A 6997-nucleotide genomic window follows, 5' to 3' on the forward strand; every position below is an offset into this window, starting at 1 on the left:
TGAGGGGTGGCCAGGGAGGGCCAGCTGTTCCATCCCCCAGCTGTTTGATGCCTCCAGCCCATAGCCACATACAGGATGGTTTCAGCCCCAGCAGGAGTCTGCCTGTCACTGCATGAGAGATCCCAAACATGGTGCTATTGTTCAAGCCTCCGTTGGGTGGTAGCTTTCAGGTGGCAGTAGATTCCCAAAACACTATTACGAGGTCACCTCACTCTATTCTTCTGCCTTTTTTATCCTCCCTTTCAACATCTCAGTAATCTGATTGTATTTTTATGACTCATGTAGAAACGTTTCTTTTCAATCGGTAATACTGTATTCCTCATGGGTCTGTGTGAAAGGGGCTAAGGGATATGGAGAGTGAAAGATGGTGGGTTACTGTCCATTGCATGGGTATGGACATAGGCATGGGTAAAGGTATGTAGGCTTTTATGCAAGAGACAATGGTTTGGTCTCTGTGGGCACATTGGGGGCACTAGACAGCTGCACCATGTCAGGTTTCTTAGGCAGTAGGGCTAGAAAAAGGACATGGATTTAGGAACATTGGACATAGAGTGGCCACCAGCCCAGCCATTGTGTTGCAGTGACAAAGCTCCACTCACAAAGCACTCCTCTCCTGAAAGTGCTCCATAATCATACATGTGGAGACCCCTGATGTCACAGGGGCTCATAATAATGAGAAGACACCTGTGAACAGGACCGACCATCTATTCTTGGGGAATGTGCTACATCATGTAGCTCATAGAACCTTAGAATATTAGATCTGATATGGACACTCTAGGCTTCCCTACAAAATAGCCCAAAGGAAAAAAAGGGATGAAAATGGCCAGAACAAAGTAAGCCACTCTCCAAAGCATTATTCATTTCTTCTGATTTCCATCATCGATGTTTAGTCATTTTACTAATTAAAAGATGTAGTACATCGATGAGTTTGTTGTGTTTGTTTCACAGAATAATTATTAAACGTGACACTGAATCTCCATCAAAGGACAAGATTTATCCTGCAGTTTTGCTTCAGGAAATGTCATATGAGTGGCACCTCTGTAACTTTTCTCATTCACAATTTGAACACTACCCTCTCTTAAAATCCAGTTCACATATGAAGCCATCCATATAAGCCTAGAAAATTGTGAGTTTGTGTTAGAAATTTACCAAAGATGTGTTCTCAGGCTCATGCATACTTTTTCAATGTAATTATACAGTTTCATGGGTACAGAAAAGGTGAGACACTCTGACTTTCAGGAGGAAGGTCAGTCTGCCATAAACACATGTTGAAATTTGGAGTTAATCTGCATTAAAGAAACGTTACTTTGTAAAGTTAACAGTAAAAAAACAATGACATTTAACATTCTCCTTTACCTCTTTTCTCAGTATCACGTTTTCCTCTCGTAGTCTTCAATCTTGGAACTTTCAAGTATTCCCCTCTCCCCCTATTTCATCAATCTGTTTCCCTGGGAGGCAGCTAAGGCAAGAGATTTTCGAGGTCCAACTATGGGGGCGGGAAGGGGATAAAGCAGAATTTTACCTGCTCCCTGAAATATGTGACAAACCCTGAAGAAAATAACGCATGTTGTATACCAGATTTTTACTGTCATGTTAATTGCCTCCGTCACCACAGAGTTTGGGTTGGAGCAAGTGTCTGGGAACCTACTGGCCCCTCAACAGCAACGCGAGCCAAAAGAAAGCAGGTTTGGAGCTCCCAAAGGGGTCAGCGGACAGTTGCTGTTATCTGCGCATGCGTGGGACTCATTACCACTGGAGTCACGTTACATTGGTGGAGGCGTGGCTGTCAGAAAACTTGGTCTCTCAAAACTTACGAAAAATATGCATATGAATAAAACTAAAACAGGATGCAATTATATGTTCTCAGCAGGGAATTTTCACGGAATTGAACTGTCCAATTGACTATGTTAATGCAACAGGGGGTGAAGGTGGTAGGTGGGGGACTTGAAGATAAAAGCTCAAAATGGTCTTTGAGCTTCCTTTTGTCTGAATGAACACAGTGTAGTCAGAGCAGCACATGGAGACAATCTGAACTGAATAGACAGTAAGTAACATTTGAAGTTGAAGCAAAATCCAAAAGAAAATATCTCCTCCAACTATCATTAATCTTAAAGTAGCCTTTTTAATTAATATAATTAGAGGTTCTAATTACTGAAAGTCAGGTTAAAGATGAAAAGTACCATGTAATGAAGATGATTATTTTCCTCCTTTAAGCCCCAAAGGAAAACCAAATGTAGCTCTTTCAACTTCTGTGGTATTTTCTATATTAAATAATTATAAGAATTAAGGGAAAGAAGCAGGTTGAACAGAGTATGTGAAAAGTCTGATTAAACACAAAGAAAAGATAGCTTTGATCTCTCTTAGGTCATAAAGGAGTCTTAAAGAATTAGATTTCAATGATATTCTTATTATTATGATCAGGGTGGGATACAAATTAATGCAATCTTTTCATAAAGCAATTTATAAATAAAGGTTCTTCAATATAAAAAATACAGAATAAATTATGACATGTATACATCATGCATTATTGTAAAATGGAAATTTTGGTTAAAAATGTACTGTCTATTATAGGAATAAAGACTATTCTATAGTAATAAAGAGACTCCACATAGAGTATAGACCAGAGGGTTTACACAAAAGTCTGGCTGATGGAGAGAGTGGCATAGCTCTAGACTGTGAGATTATTTGGAGACTCAGGCTCTTTCCATCTTATTTCAATTCCATCTCCACATGGAATTTCTTTCTATAGTTGGGTTACTCCCAATTCTGGCTTCCAGCCTTAGGACAATGGAAAAGAAAGAGAAGGAGCAGTAAGTAATTGCATTTTTAAATTTGGGAGTTTTGAGATTTTCAAATGTTAACAACTATATACAAAAATGGATAAAAAACAAATTACTTCTGTGTAGCACAGGGATCTATATTCAATATCTGTAATAATCTTTAATGAAAAAGAATATGAAAATAAATATATGTATATATATGCACGACTGGGACACTTTGCTATACACCAGAAACTGACACATTGTAACTGACTATACTGCAATTAAACAAACAAAAAAAAGGATGCAGATTTGAAGGTGCATATACTTTTTCCATTTGAATCTAGTTGGCAAAATGTAATCACCTGGAGATAACTAGCTCCAAGGGATACCAGAAATGTTAGTTTTTTAAGTGGACAGCCATGTACCCATTAAAACTTGGTGGTGCAATGGCTTTAATATTGAAAGGAAGATGCATGCACCCCAGTGTTCACAGAAGCACCACATATAACAGCCAAGACATGGTATTAATCTAAATGTCCATCGACAGATGAGTAGATAAAGAAGTTGTGGTATATTTATACAATGGAATACTACTCAGCCATAAAAAGAATAAAATAATGCCATTTGCATCAACACGGATGGACCTAGAGATCATCATTCTAAATGAAGTAAGCCATGAAGAGAAAGAAAAATACCATTTGACATCAGTCATATGTGGAATTAAAAAAATAAAAAGGACCCTGTGAACTCATCTACAAAACAGAAACAGACTCGCAGACATAGTAAACAATCTTATGGTTACCGGGGAAAGGGAGTGGGAAAGGATAAATTTGAGAGTGTGAGATTTACAAATGTTAGCCACTATATATAAAAATAGATTTAAAGTGTTTCTTCTGTATAACACAGGGAACTAAGTTCAATATCTTGTAATAACCTTTAATGCAAAATATGGAAAGAAATATGTATGCATACACGTTACTGAGACATTGTGCTGTACACCAGAAATTGACACATTGTAATTGACTATACTTCAATTAAAAAAAAAGAAAAAGGAAGAAAGAGGGAAATATACTGGGATTATAGGAATCCATGTCATCAGGTGTAACAGCAAAGATGTATGCAGGATATTTTGAAGCACTATTTTTATGGAATAGTGTAGCACCAATAAGTGATTTTACCAAAAAATCTGTAGCATCAAAAACAATGATGTCACACACACACACATACACACAAAACACTATATATTTTACATACATATCCCATGGAATTCAAAGAAAGAAAATGAACTTCTGATTTATAGGATATTGAAGTTAATATAGATTAAATAGATAGCTTTATAGATTACAGCAATAAAGTTTTATTTTTTAATTTTTTAAAATTTTTATAGTTCTTTAAAAATTATTCTTATATTATTTTATTAATGGATGTGCTGGAGATTGAACCCAGGACCTCCTACATGCTAAATACTCACTCAACCACTGAGCCATACCCACCCCCATTAAGTTTTATATATTCTGTTTTATTTTGCCCCACATAATTTATTTTGAAAATTGGAGAAATTATGAAGGCTTCATATGTCTTGTTATTTTTTCTTCTGCCTGTTTTATTTCACATTTGACCAAGCTGCCACTGTGTAATTCGATATATAGATTTTCATAATTACTTTATTATATGTTATAAAGTGCTCTTATTTGTCACCTTTGTTGCTTTTTAGTTGGGAGCAGGTACTTGGAACAATTTTGCTCAACCTTTTCATGATATAAGTTACATGGCTTTGGGTGAATCACCTTTATACTTCATAGCTTTAGATTTTGCCTCGTAATAAAAACCAAAGCTTTTTTTTAATTTCCTTTAATGGATCGGTTATAATCATTCACAGGTATTGATAAGAATATGTTTGATCTTAATTTTAGCATATTATTTTATGTTCATCCATGTTTGCAGGGTTTTTTTTTCCTTTTCAAATGTATTTTCTTTGTTCGTTTTCTCCCTGTTTGCTGCTTTTTCTAATAGTTATAATATTTCAATGACAGATTACCTTTATATCATGCATTCATAAGATACACTTAGTTCTGTATTTCTATATATATTAGTTTCATCCTATAAGAAAAAAATAAAATTTATTCTGTCCTTTTCCTCTCTTCTCTATCCTTCTCTTATATTCAAAGATTTAACCTAAGGTGAGTTTTCCCTTAGTGTTCAATTTTGTACAATTAAGTATAATTCCACTATTTGTTTTACCAGGTTTATGATACGATGTTTTGACTCCTAATTGTGACAAAGGAGATAATCCAAGTTTTCAACTTTTCCCCTCATGCCCTTCTCAATATTTTCAGTTGTTTAATCATGTTTGTACTGTATTTTGTCACTCTGGTCTACATTTTCCTTTAGAACTTACTTTTATTGTTCAATATACTTAATGCTCGTTCTTGTGGCTTTGGCTAAATTTTCAACCACCAACTCTTGGCAGACTGAATTCATTCCCTATTAAATTCCTCAGGAGATTCTTGGGGGAAAAAAACTATTTGGAGCTTTTATAATTGAAAGTTCTTGGATGGATATAAAATCTTTGGCTCAACCTTTATCTTCTTAAGAATATTTTAAGCTCAGTGTCTTTTGGAGTTGAATAATTGGGTAGAGTCTCCTGAGGAAAAACTTTCATCTTTTTTGTTCACTTTACAAGTTACTTTTTTTTTTGCCTTTACTGCCAAAATGTTTATTTTAAAATTCCAATAACTTTGCTAGGCTGTATCTTAATATTAACCATTGGATTTCATTTCCCCTGGTACACAGTATAACTTTCAATATGTTGATTCAAGGCTTCCTGTTCTAATTATGTTTTGAAACATTTATTCTGTTCCATTGCTGTGACACTTTCTCCTTTCACTGTCTTCTAAACCTCTCATTTGCTAGCTTTTCCTTAACTCCTTGATTATTTGTGTGGGTTTTTTTTTTTTTGATGGGGGGAAGATTTCTTATTTCCATTTTCTGTATTCCTCATTGTGCTCCACATCGTCCTTTGTGCCTCACTCAATTTCATCGGAAATTCTAAAATCGAACAAATTTCACGTTCTCCTTCATTTCCTTTCCCGAATTTTGCTAGTTGACAATCTTGGCAGTTCCCACATTCTGCTTCTCTCAGGTCCAGGCTGTGCCTTCCCTGAGACTTTGTATTTGAGATTTGTCTTCTTTCCTGTGAGTAACTCATGGTGGAATCCTTAATTAAAAATTTTCTTCTAATATTTACGTATTTACTGACAAGTGTTTTTCTTTCTCCATATGTTTTGCGGCCCTTCCCCAGAATTTGTATTACAGTCTGCTGAATTCTTTTTAGTTGCTAATAGTTGAAACAGTTGGGCTTTTCTGAACCAGTTGCTGGTTTAGAAATAAAACTTTTTTTGTTTTTCTTTTCCCCTAATTTTTATTTTTTGCTGGAGAGGGGCAATGACATCCTAGATTGCCCTCCAGGTTTTCTATCTCAAAGGCTGCCTCCTCTGTTGCCTAGATGAACAACTGTCCTATTAAAATATGGTGCTTCTGTAGGATCTCATTTTGTCTTTTTGAAGACAGATAGGTTCAGGAAGCCTTTTGTTCCTAGCCTGTGCCCCCTGTGCTCTCACTAACTCCCATAATCAATCTTTGCTGGACTCCAAGGCAAATGATAATGCACTTAATACATGTAACTTTGCTAAAACTTCTGAGATTTTTCTACCTCTGGACTGCTACCCAATCTCTTCCCCTAGAATCCTACTAGGAACATTCTTTACCTGCCTGCATACTCTACTATTCCTGGGTAGAAAGTTTCCTGTTCCATCTCTGCCCTCAAACATTTGCAATTCAGGATGGATAACTGAACGTCAAGAACAGATTTTTGTAAGTTCTTTCTGGGAACTGCTGTTGCTTTGTCCCTCACAGCTCCATTGCAAAACAGCCTCCCATTTCCCTTACAAGGAGCTTTGGTGCCATAGCTCCATGCATATCTTTGATTATTAACAAGTTCTTTGCCCATGTTGGCATTTATACATTTATTGCTCCAATCAAAGTGTAGTTTGAGGTTTTTTTCCTTTGATGCAGAATTTTAAAGCAGTAAACAGGAGGGATTCACCCCTTAGATGCCCCTGTCTTTATAACTGCACCATTTCAATTTCAGTAAGGAAATCAAATCCTTACTGGGTAAATTACACGCTGACATTCCCAGGGAAAGTAGTGTCAGAGAAGGTACTGGAACTCATGTT

At 36.1% G+C, this 6997-nt stretch overlaps 1 long non-coding RNA gene across 2 annotated transcripts in view; it reads right to left on the minus strand.

The window, feature by feature from the left end:
- Positions 1-1635, minus strand: part of LOC140685507 (uncharacterized) — a 39016-nt gene extending 37381 nt beyond the window's left edge. For both annotated transcript variants that reach the window (XR_012058754.1, XR_012058755.1), the window contains exon 1: positions 1357-1635. This is a non-coding gene — a long non-coding RNA (uncharacterized lncRNA). The remainder of the gene's footprint in view (positions 1-1356) is intronic.
- Positions 1636-6997: the final 5362 nt, after the last annotated feature.

Source organism: Vicugna pacos, chromosome 14 (assembly GCF_048564905.1).
Source record: "Vicugna pacos chromosome 14, VicPac4, whole genome shotgun sequence".
Lineage (NCBI taxonomy): Eukaryota > Metazoa > Chordata > Mammalia > Artiodactyla > Camelidae > Vicugna > Vicugna pacos.